The sequence below is a fragment of the Lygodium microphyllum genome, chromosome 6 (genome assembly GCF_053477565.2).
Source record: "Lygodium microphyllum isolate KBCC chromosome 6, Lygodium_microphyllum_v1.1.10, whole genome shotgun sequence".
Lineage (NCBI taxonomy): Eukaryota > Viridiplantae > Streptophyta > Polypodiopsida > Schizaeales > Lygodiaceae > Lygodium > Lygodium microphyllum.
In genome coordinates, this window is record NC_141140.1 from 41,851,678 (window position 1) to 41,868,444 (window position 16,767).

Sequence of the window (16,767 nt, forward strand, 5' to 3'; positions counted from 1 at the left end):
AATTCTCATCTTTTGCTGAAGCATGACATATAGGATATTTATGGTTTAAGTTTAAGAGGGTCTAACATCATGAGAATGCTCAGTGCTAACCCTTAGCAACGTAGCATTATGTTGATTTCTAAATGATAAAATGATTGAGAACTATGGTTCATACACAATTACATTGCATGCAACTCATGGTATCATTACTGGATGCATTGCAATTGTATTCATGCATATGACCTACATTGAGTATGTGAGATATCCTAAGCTGTAGGTTTAGACGATCGATTTCCTTGGGGACTATTCAGTGAGGAAAATATGTATATCTCTTGGAGTTTTTGAAAAATGAGCAGAGTTTGTGACGTACCTACTATTTGTGTTAGCGGCACATCGAGGCGTCAATCCTTGAGGTGTAGAAGAGCCATAGTGGGGCTGTGGCATTCAGCCAAGGGATGCCTCCTCTATCTATGCTTACGTAGTATTTTACACGGATATGTATAGGGACTCCCTCTGAGGACTATGGGGAAGGATTAACCGTGGGGTTACAATCCAAAACAAATGCGAAATTTACAATAGAAGTTAGGGCAATGTGTCCCTTAGACGCTCATGTTGGCCACGAGACCGAGAGGGTGTGTTCTGGGAGTCTAGAGAGGCTCGGCTATAGAGAGTTAGTATCAGGCCCATTTTGGGTTCCGACATGTACTTATCCCCAAATTTAAAGCATAGGCATTTTCCCTTCTGTTTCTTCACAACATTTGGTGAAATGAAATGTTGGCCACTAGAGCCATGGGAAGGTGATGTAATGGATTGTTTTTTTTTAGCATACTTACACTTAGTCTTAGAGCCAAATGTTATCCCAAAATTACTTGGTTTTCTTTCAGCATGGAAGGTGGGGTAAGTGGGTATTTAGGGGCTCTTATTAAGCATAGAAGTACTTCGGAAACTACCTACATATAGGGCTAATCTTGAAGGGATATGGGGTTGTCTAGAACCTTGTTGAAAATATTTATTCTTATAGTGCTTCCTTGCATATCTCTCAGCCAATTCATTTGCTTCAAATAATGTGGTAGGCTTTTGGGCCATGACATCTACTAATAGGGTCGGTTCCAACCCATAGATATACATATGCAATCTAGCATAATCCATAATGCTCTCCATATACATAGTCAAGTTCATAAACTCATTTGTGTACTCACGTATAGTGAGATGTCATGGGTTAAGAGTATGCCATCATCTTGCCAAACTGCTCTTTTTTGACAGGGGACACAAATACTTGGACAATGTGCATTTTAAAGTCTTCCTAGTAAATAAATTGATGATTCTCTCGATTGATATAGCACCAATTTGGTGTGGGGGTAGATATTGCAGTCGGACTCCAACTTGAACATCCTTTCCTCCAAGTTTGATGGTGAGGGAGATTTCCAATTGTACTTAGTGAGGATAATCTTGTCACATAGGTCATGAGGGCCTTACTGCCCATGAAACCCTAGCTATCCATATATCCCATGATATCCATAAATACCTTGCTGCCCGCATGTACCATGCGGTGCATTTAGCCCATGCTACCCACTATAGACATGTTGCCAATGATTGCCATGCTGGCCAATAGTACCATATTGTCCATGATGGATCTGATTCATATAGATTGCATGAGGGCTCCTAGGGAGAGTGTGGGAGCTTCTACCAAGGGTGGGAAAGGGCCTCAGTGGGGTGTTGGCTACATGGTTGATAGGGGAGCTCAACATGGGCTTGTCATATGCATGAGAGGATTCAAAAACCTCATAGGTAGAAGGGGGAAATTCCTTGGCACCACCAAGTATGCCTTGTGGACCATGCACTTGGGAAAGTTACTATATGTATATCCTCTACATCACGTGCATTCAAGGCCTATTTATAAATATCCTTATCTGTGAATTTTTTTGAATAAAACATAACCCATTTCTATTCAATCTATCAATAACCCCTTTATATTACACCCTTTTGTATGTAACAAAATGTATAAAAATAGTATTTTTAAAATACCTTATTTTGAGCCTATGTGATACACATATTCATGAGTAACTTACCCAAGACCATGCAATGGCTCTTGAGGTGGTGGACATCTAGATTCATGCTTAGAGTTATTTACCTTCTTTTGGACTGAAGCTGTAGCTAGCTACGAAACAAGAGTGGTGAGATGCTCCAAGGTTTGTTGAGTTCTAGAATTTAAGAGGGCCATTTTCTCAATTGCTTCATCAAAATTGGACCTCATTTGGCAGTGGTTGGTGACCATGTCATTATGTCACTCGATGTGACAAAGCTCATGGTGAGAGAAGGTGTGGTTGAGCAAGTTCTAGGGATCTGTACTGGGCATTTCCTCCTGTATATCACCATGGGAATCTTCTATCAAGCTCGGTTCATCAATCATGGAGGTCCTAGAGTCTATAATCTCCCTCTTGAGTTCTTCATGGACCTTACTTTTGCCTTTTTGGCCAACCATTTGGATGTAGTCCACAGGACCTATTGTTAGTAAATGGGGTGTAAATTTTGGTAGGAAACTTTTATTGGTGAGGTTTTTGATTAAAATTGGAGGGGACAAATCCCTCTTTGAGACGAAATATTAATATTTGTGACAAAAAATAATTATAATATTCTGCAATGGGATTTCCATGTCTATCCTGGAGTGGTGTGCACCATGTCCACAGTAATCCTAGTGCACAAAAATGGTCATAGTTGCTCCCAGGTGCAATACATAATTTTTTTGTAATTGGATCTTTATGAATATCTTGCTTGATTGTGACAAAAAACATTATCTACCCTTAGTGCAAAAGCACTATATGAATGAGTCATATACTGAGAGGCATTACTAACAACATGAATAGCACCTTTAGCATACTAGTCACTATTCCAAGTGTCACTACATGTCCATTTGCTCTTTCATCATTGCATAAGTGAAGTTTACTGCCATACATCTATTCTAATTGCATACACTTCAAGTGTCTTACATGGGTGCCATTAGGACTGAAAGGGTGTCTAAGGTTGATCATTGAATCAGGAGAGGTGGTGATCATGGGAGAGTTCTTATACTTGCATACAAGTATCGAGCTCCGATTCATCGAGAGGTAGGCAAAGTTCCCCTTAGTCCAGGTTGTGCACCCCTTTAGGGTCACCTCTCTTTTGTCTTACTACCTTGCATGGCATTAGCCTTTTTCCTTAGCGTCAAAGTGTACATGGAAAACATTTTTATTAACCAACCAGCATGAGATGCATTGGAAAGGAAACATTGGGTCATTTCATGAGATGCAAGGATTAATAAAAAGCTTAGATAGGGGTTACCTCTTGGTTACTTGGCATTCCAGTGACTCAATGGCTACTGCTTATCCATTTACAAAGGTCTATGACTCACTTGAGATTTATCCAAGGCACATAAGATAAAGAGGGGTGAGCAATTGCAAATGATTCGGGATTAGTTATGATACATTAAGAGGCAAATGGGGTATTGACTTTCAATAGATACATGCACACAAAGAGGGATTGAACTAATAAATCTTATGTAATCTTTTAACCTCTCCAAAAAATGGATTAAACTCAGCAAGTGGATTAATATGAGATTTTAAGATCAAAATGGCATACCTCTTTAGTAGTTGGGGAAGATAGTTGAAGCATAGCCAATCATGATGCCCATTTGCTCCATCAAGCAAGCTCAGTTGGTTGGAGCACTACAATGGATGAAGACTTCAAGCATTCAAATTCTTCCACTAATGATGAGGGCTCTTGTGTTTGTTTTCAAGCTTAAGCTTCAAAGATGGAAATCTTCAAATGGAGCTTTCATGGCTACCCATAAAACTCTCTACATGCTAAGCTCCACGTCTTAAATCTAGATAAAATAAGAAAAAGAGGGATATGAAGGGGTTTGTGGGAGCTAAGCTCTCAAAGATAGGAAGGATTGGACTAAGCTTCAATGGTGTGAGATAGCTTTAAGTGAAGAATCCATGGCTGCCCAAACTATCCCAGCTGTTGTCCATCTTTGCAAGTTTTTTCTAGGGCCAAGAGTGCCAAGAGGGGAGAGGGAGGAGTGTTGAACAAGAGCCGTAGAGTGGCAAGAGTGCTAGAGGGTGGCATGATGGGGCATGCAGTAGGAGGGCTATATTAGGTAGGGAAGCTAGTGCAAAATGTGTTAGAAATTACAGAGGCTGCCTTGTAGGCCTTTTGGGTAGCAACCCCCCCACTCCACTACTTGATCTCAAGCTGGTGGGGTGGAGAACAAGGTTATAGGGTTGGATAATGCAATGGAGTAGCCTCAAGCAAGTTCTTGGTGGTTTTTTTGGCAGGAAACCATGGCAAATAATAGGAGAAGAGAGAGAAGGAGGGCTGAGGCAAAAAATAACTGTGGTTTTTGCCCTCTTCTAACTCCTGGGTCTCTAAACTTGGCCTAGAACCCCTAAAATTTGCATGAAAAGAAGTAACAACCTGCTAGTTTAGCCATTTTACCTCCAGATATGTCTAAGTCTCCAGTCATAGCTCATGCTTGCTAACACCATATTGGGGAATATGGGAATTTCCCATAACTTTGGGATGCGTGGTCAAATCTTTGGATTTGTCATAACTTGAACACTATAATTCCAAATCAAGCGCTCTATAGCTCAATAGATTCCATTTTTCAAGTGCTTTCCAATGATAGGTTACGTCATATGTTCTTGAGAAACTTATAGGCATCTTATCTGTGTGCCACCTTTTTAGTATTCAAAAAATGGGAAATGGGAGATTCCCAAACTCACTAATATTGTGTTTGCTTCAAAAATCTAAGATTAATAATAGTTCTTGTTTTGCATTTACCTATAACCTGAGTAACTAGGGTTTCGAGATTTGGAAAGGGAGAAAGGGGAAAGTAGAAAATTATCAAGGCTTGAAGCTTTGATACCACTTGTAATGAATGAAGCTAAGAGGAGAGAGAATAAAGATCTAAAGAGAGAGAAAATAGCAAGAAGAAGAGAAAGGAAGACTAGAAGAGGAAAGAGAAAGATAGAAAAGAGGGGAGAAAGAAGGAGGAAGCCATGGAAGCTAGAGATGAAGGTGAAGAGTAGATTCTTGATAATAAGTTGGTGCCCTAATCTAGGACTCTTATACCTTATATAACCTAGTCAGTGTGATTGGGTGTCTAATGTATCTCACTCATTACTTGAAAACGGTTTTCTTAGTAGGTATAAGGCTATGCTAAAAATATAGCATAGACTATTCAATCCAATGGCTAGGATGGCAACTATTAGATGTATGATTACTTTGGCAGCAAAACCAAAGGTTGGATTTTTCCGCAAATGGATTTAAATAATACCTTCTTGCATGGTAAATTACAAGAAGGGATGTATAGGGAGAAGCACCAATTCATAATGATAAAGAGCATCCTATATATTTTTTAAGGCTAAAGAAGGTGTTCTATGGACTGAAGTAAGCACCCAAAACATGGTTTGCAAAACATGGTTTGACAAGATTGGAGAGTATCTTGTCAACATGGCTTTTATGTTTCTAATGTTGATCACTCACTTTATGTGAGAAAGAGAGATGCATGCTTGATTATCATAGTTATCTATGTGGATGACTTGATTATTGCTAGTGATAGTGATAGTGGGATTACTGAAGTCAAGGACCTTTTAAAGAAGAAGTTTCAGATGAAGGATTTGGGTGAGCTAAGGTAACTTCTTGGTATTGAGATGATTAGATATAATGATAGTACATGGCTATCCTAAAGATAGTATGGCTTCGATGTATTATCCAAGTATGGTATGCTTATGAGTATAGTAGAAAGTTTGATTCACATGACTATCATAAGATCATACTTTAGTTATACTATTGATCTCATCAATTAGTTTATATAGGTGCCTAGAAAGCCTCATTTGAATGCTATTAGATACATATTGAGATATATGAATTCCACTTTGCACTATGGATTTTTTAATGAGACATATAAGGATTTACATGTGTTTGGATACACAAATATAGATTGGGCTGATAGCATGTCTGATAGAAGGTCTACAAGTGGATTTTAATTTTCTCTTAGTAGTGCAATAGTTTTGTTGAGCAATAAAAAGTAACCCCGATTGCTTTATTGAGTACTAAGAGTACAGAGGTGCTATTGTAACAATGTGTGAGGTGCTATGACTATATAATTTATTGGTGATCTGGATGTGTAGTGAGATGGTCAAATTGTTATCCACTGTGACAACATGAGTAGCATACAATTAGCTAGAATCCTAGTGTTATATGCTAGGACAAAACTGATTGAAGTGCATTATCACTTTGTGAGTGAGAAGGTACTTATAGGAGAGATTGACTTGGTATATGTCAATACACAAGATCCAATAGATGAGATCTTCACAAAGGAACTGGGTGTAGAGAAGCTTTGAAAAATTCAAAGGTTGCTTGGATTTGTAGAGACACATTTGAGCTTCATAGGGAGTGTTGAAATGGCAAGCTCAATACATGCAGACATTGACTCCCTAGGGGAGTGCTATTCTAATTGCATGCACATGACATATATGTGGATTAGGACATAGGTTGCACTCAAGGCAAAAGCTAGAGTGTTGTACCACACTTGCGGATCCAATCCATGTATAGGTTATAATGAGATTATTATGTGAGTACACATGCTTACATAGGCTATTACATAATTAGAAGATAGCATGATGTCTTTAGTTTGTTGATAATCAATGAAGTAGGGCATTTGTTGTTAATGGATAGGTGATTGAAAGTATTATACCTATTATTGAGGGATAGAGGAGCCAATAGTACATCATGAAAAAAACCTCCAAGTACCATGCAATAATGGAGCTCACATTCATAGATATGATGACCAAAGTTCTTTTTAATGAATAGAGATTACCATGCTCAGTAGGAGTGCAACATTGAGTGATTCCTAGATTACTTACTGGTTGGCCTACTTCTCATATTGTTGCCTTAATTGTGAGATATTGGAAGAATTTATGTGAGTGAATCAAGGAGATATGTCTAAATATAGGCAAACTAAGGTTTTTTAGGTGTGTCTTGCCCTTGATGTGCCTTGAGTCTATGTGGGAGACTAGGAAGTAAGGCTAGGAGGTTGGGGATGGAGCCAACCAACCAAGGCCACCACACATACCTAAGTTAAGGAGAACTAAGTGCATTGCCATGTTTGTGCATGCATACTTTTTTTATTTTTAATTTGTTTAAAGTTTTGTTTTTTATTTTGCAAAGAAAGAAATGGTCTAAGATGGTCCCACTAAGGCCACATACCATAGACACTAGCTAGTGTGAAAAAGGAAGTGGATGCTACATAGGTCGAGTCTCTTTCAGAGTGCCATATAGCTTGTCGCTCCTCTAAGATAGTCATTAATTGTCCTCCAAGTTTAGCCATCAAAGATTGATTATCAAACCATGGTTTCTCCAATTGGCTTCATCCTTCAACCTATTGTTTGAACTCCTCAATCTCAAGCACATTATGCTAATGAAGCACTCCATTGAATGTAGCTATTAAGCATCAGAGATATGTTGTAGAAGATTGTCTTGAATCTCATCATAGTGTTTGCAAAGATGTCATTGCTCCTTCCATGTCAGTGGATATGCTAGATACTCCTCATATTCTTTGGCTAACATGTCCATGTTAGCGTGGGCATAGATTCTTGTGAGCAACTTTAACCTAGCATCCAATTCTATGTGACACTTATTTGTATTCTTATTTCTAAGCATACTTGCTCTACTGCCATTTCCTCTAGGTTTTTGACTATAGCTTTGGGCTTTAGCATGGCTGAAGGTTCATGTGAAGGATTGAAGAAAGGTAGGATTGCTTTTGCTTTCAAGTTTGTTATGCTTATCTAAAGTCTCTATGGCCACAAGTGTTGTCTTTATTGGATATGATAGGTGGAGTCACAACTAATGGTTGTGGTTATTCTATTTCACATTTGATTGGACATCATGAGCCTTGTTATCCATGGATTCAATTTAATCTAAAATAGTTAGAATCACCTACGTTTTGCATTGCTTGCAACTTTCAAAAGCTCTCATAGCTTTGGTACTTTTGGGAGAAGCAAAAATGGGAATATCTATGGAAACTTAGTTGTTGTCAATGTTATTTTTCCTTGGCTTGTATTTTTGTAGATTTTGCAATGACACTTATTTGCTATCATTGTTATTCCTTTTTCTTCCTTTTCTTTCTCTTAGATAATGAAGGTGTTCACTTAGGGGATTCTACGCCTTCATCTAGTTTGATAATTGTACTATTGGATGGCTCATTATTAGTCCCTTCTCCTTTTGTCTCCTCATGTGGTATTTCTAGGTCAAGCTCGACAATATTGCTAGACAAATAGAGTGATTCATTTGCTTTTTTTTTTGAAAATTTAAGCCTTTTGAATGTCTTTTCTTCATCAGATACATGGACTATGAGGTTTGTTAATTGTTCTTTCTTAGTGGCTATCTCTAGGGATTTAGTTTATCCAATTGTGGATAGCTTGTCCTTAGGGATTATACTCAACATTTCCTCCTTTGGCTCTTTCTTTGCAAGCTATGTTTTACGCTTAGGTTTATCTTTCTTTTTTTGAGGAGACATCCATGCATTATGTGATGGAGGGGGTCTTTGGAAGTGGTTTGGGAAACCACAAACAATGATTTCTTGCATAGTACCCTTGGCAAGAGGGATGTGGAACCCATTGTTGTGTACTAACTCTCCACCGATACCTTTGCCAAAGAGGCTTGGGTCTTTTTTGTGGCTTTCTATGGTTTTTGTAGGTCCATATAATATCCTTAGGATTGCTCCCTGGATTTTTTTCAGAGAATAGTCACGATGATAGGTTTTCTCTCTCTCATTGTGTGCTCAAAGTAACTACTCAAGTATTTTCCCACTTCTCTCACTAGTTGGTGTCTCTTTTGGGTCAGGGGTTTTCTCCTTGCCTTTATATTGTGGTTTGATAATATCATTGTTGTTAAAAGCTGTGATTATCCTCACATTGAAGTGTCAAATGTAATTGTTACATTGCATCATCAACCTCATATTTTATTGCTCACTTGAAAGCTCTACCAATATGTACTTCCTTTTCTATGTCTTCACAATTTGGAAGTACATGGAATGTGGGTAGGATTTTAGTTTCAATAACTATGAGGATTTTACACTTCGCTAGGAGAGCATATGGTTTCCCCCATAGGGATTGAGAATTGCATTGGTCAGCATAAGTTCTAGTTGGACTATTTCAGTCCATGCCTTATAGGTCAAAATATTTAAGTTAGCTCCCTCATTGATAAGATCATCAATAACATGTTATCTTTTTATTATAAGTTTGACCTTATAATAGTCATGAGGTACTATCTCATCATCTTTCAGGTCTAGGGTTATAACCCCAACCTTTCCAATGTGGATCTCTAGACTCCTAGTTGCACTACCAAAATCAGATTATGTATTAGAATTATGGTTCTTTTGTGAAATGCTATTCTTATCGCCTTCAAGGTCAAAGCTATTGAATCAATTCATCTTTGTTGTGCTCTTTCAATGGTGCCAAAATCTAGCTAGAATAAGTGTGGCAATCTAAATGTAGTGTGCACATGTTTCTACATGGCCTGGTTGCCCTTGATGGCTAGCATGGCCTATTGAAGCTCTATGGTTTTGTGTTTCCCCCTATTTGGGTATGGGCTTCCCTTCCTTCTATTATTGTGATTTTGTCAAGTTGTTGAGATCTATTACTTGGGTTTGCTCATTCCTCTGAGCCTTATGTGCTACATATTCTCAATTAGGTTTCTCCCAATTTCAACCTCTTATTAGTCTCTCTTTTGTGTATGTTTGCTGCAATGTGGTTCCCTTATCTTGTTAGTCTCTCTTTTGTGTATGTTTGTTGCAATGTGGTTCCCTTTTTTCCTTGCCGCTATTTTCCAAGTGTAGTTCTTATGCTTTTACATTAGTGTAATTTGCGTAAAAACATTTTGTTTTCCTTTTCTTGTGTGCTTGTTGTAATGATTTCTCTTACAATATATGTGGTGTTCACTATTCTTTTCCCATGATTGTTTATTATGGAAAGTGAGTACATGTGCACAACTAGGCTTTTACTCGTTTGAATCAATATGTTGAGTAAGATTTCAAGGGTGTTAGCTACACCTCATACTCAATGACATTTTTCACTTTTTAAACGAATTTTATGTTAAACCCAAAGGAATTTCAAATACTATGTAATGTAGTTGTTGTCGTCAATTCTAACATGATATTTCTCTTTCTTGAGTGTAATCTCCCTAGCCATCTTTAGGTGGTCTTCCATGTAGTGCAATCCTCCGAGGGTTTGTTGTGGCAAGTCATTGAATCAATGTTGCATGTACTTTTGAGGTGGATTCTTAGCCTAGAATTTTGAATTATCATTTTCATCAAGTGGCCGTTGGGTCTTTAGGGAAGCTTTCCAAAGAGTCTCACTTCGAGTGTGGTTCCCAATTGGACATTTAGGTTTTCTTCCTCTGAACTCTATCATTTAGTCAATTCCAATATTTCTTGTGAGCATGAGGATTCCTTGTTAGTCCTTGATAATGCCAGTTTAATGAGTTTCTTTGCCCAAGTGCTCTTACTAAGCAAAAAATAATATTCAATCATCCTTCAATGATGATGCTTTCAATAGTGTATGCTAGCTCAAGTGCGGATTGGTTTGCAATATTATGCATAGAGATCATGCCCTAGAACAAGATGCTATGTCAGCATGCTTCAGACATCACTTTGCTAATTTTTGATGAATGTTAGATAATTGAGGTAGTGTAGTGAGTTAAGCATCCCTAGATCTTTGTTTTGTAGACTAGCCCATGGTGAAAGTGGCCCAAGCTGATGCAAATATGTTTAACTCAAGAAATCTCTAGAATGTGGAGAAGTTGAGCACAATCCCTTTCATATAGTCTTGAGCATACAAACTCAAGGGAGATTAGCCTTTGTTAATGTAGTGCATCTAGCTCCATAAGGCACTCTTGCATAAGTTCCTACAAGTTTCCTTGGGAACATTTTGTGTGACTTTACTTCAAGTGATGGTACCTCTTATATGCACAAGGTTCAAGGTTTGATGTGCTTGGCTCTTATGCAAGTTGTTCCACACATGTATATGAGTCTAGAAGAATTGTGACTTTTAGATGTGGATCATTGATGTGATAATGCCCATTAACTACCCTTGATGGGTTGGGGTATTGTTTATTTTTCTTAAGCCCCTATAGGACTAGTTTCAAAATGGTGGCGCAATTTAAGCTTGTTCTCAATTTGTTGTTGTATTAGCACTCCTAGGGATCCTTTAACTGTTGGGGATAAAGGCATCTCCGCCTAGTCGCCCGTGTATTACTACATTGACAGTCACCGCCACTGCACATTGCAGGTGGCGGGCGCCCATCACCATCACTTAATATTCTTTATTCTTTTAGTGATAGTTTGAATAAGGGAAGGCCCGATCACACATTGTGACTGTTGGAGTTCCCATTTCTTGTCTCTCTTTTTCTTGCTCTTGCTCTCCCGCCATAGCTCTCGAGTGCAAGCTTTGATCCTTCTCACCTTTCAACTCGTATCAGAGCATGGCTTCCTGACTCTTGATCTTGGCTCGTGGCATTCTCAGCATCCCATCGACTCCCCACTCGCATAGGGTCTCCTTCCTGGCAGCCATAACTCATTCTCTTGAGCTCCCGTCACTACCCGGCTTCTCGAGCTTCTTCCCGGCCTATCAAGGCACCATCAGGACATTGACATTGAGGTATTGCTTCATTATTTGAGAGATTTGTATCAGTCCACAGGTTTAGATAAACAAGGTTTTCATAGATTTTGGGCAGCCATAGCTCACACCTCTTAGAGCTTCCTTCACCTGGATCTTGCTCCCAGCCTATCAAGGCTTGCTGGAGCTTAGTGTAGGCCTTCTTTGGCCCCCCATTTGTGTCCCCTTTGGGCCCCATTGTTGGCACATGGGACAGTAGACCCCCCAACCAGCTCACGTTTTTTTTGCGCTTGTTTCAAAATCTGGCCCAAAAATCACTATTTTTGTGATATCTCGGGCATTCGGAACCCGATTCAGGCAAGGTAAGAGTCTAAGTTGGGGTTTTGCCATGCTCTCGATGCAATGGTGATGTCATATTTTCTAAATTCTGATGCTAAAATATTATGCAATAGATTTCAGGTCTAAGACAGCATGTGTTCGTATGCCTATGGCTTACGTGATGCTTCTACTGATGTCTATTAATACTCGATCACTTGTGGATGTTATGCCTCTTATGTGAGCTGCATTCGGAGCTGATTTAGCTCAGCCATTGATTGTTTTGAACAATCCCAAATCTATCCAAATTAGAGCAGCCACATGTTACTTCAATTTTATGCCTACAGGTCTTGGCATTTGATGCCCGATTGGTGCCTATACATATGGGAATGTATGCCTATGGTTTGCCTATGGATTTGAGCCTAGATTGAGCACTAATTTGTTCAGTTTATAGAGGTTATATGCTACTGGAAACTTCAGGGCTGAAGCTATTTATTCTACAATTGGGTTATGCCTATTGGTCACGGGGTGCTCCTGGCTACTCGGTATGATGTCATGATGTATTTGGACTATGCCACATGTCGTGTTTATGCTACGGAATGCTTTTGAGCTGAGATTAGAGCTCGATTTGGGTTTGAGTGTCACTTCTTTGCGGCTGGCATTTCATCTATGACATGATTTATGCCTAGGCTACCCAGTACGGGTTATGAGGTCTTGGTGAATGCTTTATGATTTGGTTGTGGATGGCAGTTTTTTGAGCTTGTCTTGACATTCATTTGAGTATTTCCTTGAGCAGTTGGACATTGACTTCGATTTTTCCGTTACAACTTGGCTTTTTCCATTACGACCTTGGATGCTATTGAGGTAGTCTTGGTTACTTGTCTTTTGTACTTTGACTTGGTTTGCTTGAGCTGTTGAGCTCGTTTATCTGCCTTTTTGTGCCAGTGGGACCATCTTGTATGCTTGACCGACATTGAGCAGGAGGTTTATGCTATTTTGAGCATTTTACAGATACTTGAGGCTTTGGGACCTCTTACACTTAAATATTACATGGTTCATGCGCTGATATCTTGGAGTTGCTTTTGACCTGAGCTTGGGCTTTGCACTCTTGTGAGCACCTATTGGTGTCAGGTCTTGCGAGTGTTATGTATACTTTGCCCTATTGTCCAGGGGGTATGCTTACTCACTAATGGATGCTTTGGTGACATGTTTGGGTGTTTTCTCAAGGTCTTAATGACTATTTGGTGCTGATTTATGGCCGTTTATGGTTGGTCATGTCTTGGCTGTCATTTCTTGACTTGGTGCAGTGATTTGGTTAGCAATTGCCTCTCACAGTACCCTGCTATCATTTATTACAGCAAGCATATAACTCCGGACTGACATGGATTTTTCATGTTGAAATATTCTGAAATGATGTACTTTCACTAGTACTTGGTGGTTAGTAGCTTTGGTTATACTTTTCTCATAATTTTCTCTCGATTTTGGTGAATTTTTTGGTCATTTTTTGCAGTAAACAGCAAGCAATTTTGAATTGTCTACAGTCTTTCAGCCTTCATTATGTCGAGTTCGTTCACTGATCATGCTATTTTCAACATCACTAAGCTTGATGGTATGAATTACTCTTATTTGGAAGAGCCAAATTTGGCATGTGTTGGTACAACAATCGTAGATCAAACCTTTGAGGTTGAGCGAGCATCCGCTTGCAACTATGCCAGATGAGGAATGGCTTGAGCTTGATGACTTATGCAAGTCCACTATTGTATTATCTCTCACAGAACAGGTTCATTACAATGTATTTGAGGAAGAACAGAGTGCATGGCAGTTGTGGGATAAAATCAAGAATCTCTATGACAAGAAAAGTCTTGCGAGTCAGATGTATTGGCTGAAGCAGCTTATGGATCTGCGCATGAAGGAGAATTTGACCCAGTCTGCTCACTTGAGCCAATTCCATGCTATACTCAAGAACTTGACTTCACAGGACATCACTTTTGCAGAGGATGTCACTCCTCTTTTCTTGCTTGGTACTCTTAATGAGTCATGGGATGTATTCCACACTGCATTATGTGCCTCTAGTGCTACCTTAAAATTATCTGATGTTGAGAGTGCTCTTCTGTAGGAAGAGGTTAATCATAAGAATTTGGATGCCTCTTGTGTGTCACATGCTATAATAGTTAGAGGCAAGAATGATGGATATGGAAAGCATGGCAGTGGCAGTGGTGGCCGTGGACGGGATTCTCAGAAATCTTGGTCCAAGTATCGTGTGAAGTCACAAAGCAAATCCCGTGGTAGGAATGCAGATGTTACTTGTCACCATTGTGGGAAAAAGGGCCATATTAGGTCACAATGCCATGAACTGCGCAGTGAAAGGCGCAAAGATAAGGGGAAAGACAAAGTGCAAGATAATTCTTCTTATCATAGCCAATAAATTAGCTCTATTTGTTAACAAGATATGAGGGACAAAGAGAGCTCAATTTATTGTCCTATGCTCAACAAAAAGTCCATCATATCCAAATTAGCACCCATTGTTATATCAAAATCAAGCTTCCACCCCTTGCCAATTACTCCTAGTAACCTGCCAACATTTCCAACAAGTGTGTAGAAATTATCATTTATGTGGTTTAGGTGTCTTAACCCTTCAGTGGCAATAATGGTTGCTAGAGGTGGTTATCCTCTTTCCACAATATGGAGATGAGATGCTCCTTCCTTCATAAAATGGGCTCATGACTAGTGCACTAGAAAAATCTAGGGCTATGCTTGGCTCTCAGTAATGGTGTTGGTGTTGGCTTCAATGACTTGAGTTTATGGTGATCCTATCGAATCATGTACAATATTTCTCAACCCTTGGTCAGGTGGTTGAATCTATGTATTGTCAAGTTAAGGTATTCCATTTTTTTAAATTGGAGGTCATATAGGGGGAACTCCTCATGGTCATTGGTGTAGTTCTCACAATCACTTAGTTGACACTAACTTATGATACTTCTTACTATGCTTTGACTAGTGACCCTAGAAGTGAGTGTGGGGCTCAATGAAGGTTCAAAAAGCTACTAAGTCTTGAGATATATTGTGTTTTGGATAAGCCAAATTGATGGTTCTTGAGAGGTTGAATTCCTTAGCTTAATGAGTAGGATTTTGGACATACATCAATTTTCACATGATTGGCACTCATGAGGCTCAATTTCAAGGTAGTCAATTATGCAATAGCTAAACATATTGTGACATGACATGTTTGCATCACAATATAAGACAATCCCTAGGTACCCTATGATTGTAACTTTTATATATGGTAGACAATGGTCAAGGAGTCGGTTCGTTAATCTCAATTAGGGATACTTATGTTGTATCTTTTGAAATCAAAGAAGAAAAGTTAAAAGAAGAAACCAACTAAATATTAGGATAGGCTCGAGAGAGAATCGTGGGCCAATCTTGTGATGGCATCCAATGTTGAACTAGCGTCCGATTTTGTGATAGTGGCAAAATTGTCATATAGCTAGGCCCTTAATACATGGATCTCAGTGTGTGACATGGAATTCATCTCACCGTATCCCTTCCATGATATATGTTTACATCTGGATCCTCTTCCTATCTCAGCCTTCTTGCTTATAAGGTTGGTTATACATTGCCATTGCCCGCCCAATCTGTGCCTAGTTGGTGCGCATAGGAAAAGTTGACTTGGGTGGAAGTCAATTGTCTACCACCTGCCTACACATTAGGCAATAGACACTTTTCATTGTCAATAAGTGTTCATCCATAATCCTTTATGCATTGGCCACCATCTATGCACCGGACACTTCCTGAATTGCATGTGGGGACACTACAGATGTTGATTATCATTCTCATAATAATTATTGTTAGAATACTTGATTAAACACTTTAAATCGACTAATAAAACTTTTAAAAAGTCATTAATAAAACTAGAAGCATTATAAAACTTTTAAAAAGTACTAACTAATATAATTAGTAATGAAAAAGAGAGCAGGGGAGTTGAACCCCTTCACCATCTTGTTGAGGCATGGCTCTACTGAGCTCTATGCAGAAAGGTGGAAAGAGGGAAAAAAATTTAACAGACCACCCTTCTTTCCACCTTTCCACCTGCACTGCAGATGCTACGAAATTTTACTCACCATTGTCTTTCTGTAGCCCATTAAAAACATTTCTCTAGAAATAAGATCCAGTCTGTGCAAATTTTAGCATCCCAAAGAGACTTTAAAGTCAAATAGCAACCTCACTTGTTCATCCAAGACATATAGACCATGTATATGAACAAAGTCCAATACAGTTGATGAATAAGAAGCATGGCAAACTAGGCATTCATTTGTGAAGAGCACTCCAATTCATTAAATTTTGACCCATCCAAACCCCTTCCTTTTGACCTTAAAATTTCGCATAAGAAGTGTGACAGTTACTTAATATTTCAGCATGTAGAGCTGCACTCAACTAAATGATACAAAAGATCAAAACCTCAATTTTGTGAAGGCTAAGCAACAAAAACTAGAAAAATCATGCAAGGATGACTGAAAATTACTTGGCTGCGATTGCACATGTTTTTTCTCTTCAACTTACTGCTGCATCACACCATCTAGCTGTATAAGCCTCTTTTGCTTATCTGGTTGGGTTGACCTAGCTTCCTGTTGCACCTCTCGGGGGGTGCACCATTAGAAAACTATAGGTATCACGTGCGTTCAAGAGGTATTTAAAAAACCCCTTAGCTAAAATATCTCCCCTAATAAAACAACCCCTATTTACTTATGCACTAAATGATTGTTTTCTAAAATTGAATAAAAAACCCCCTTCTGTTAATTTAATCCTGTTAAATTTTATA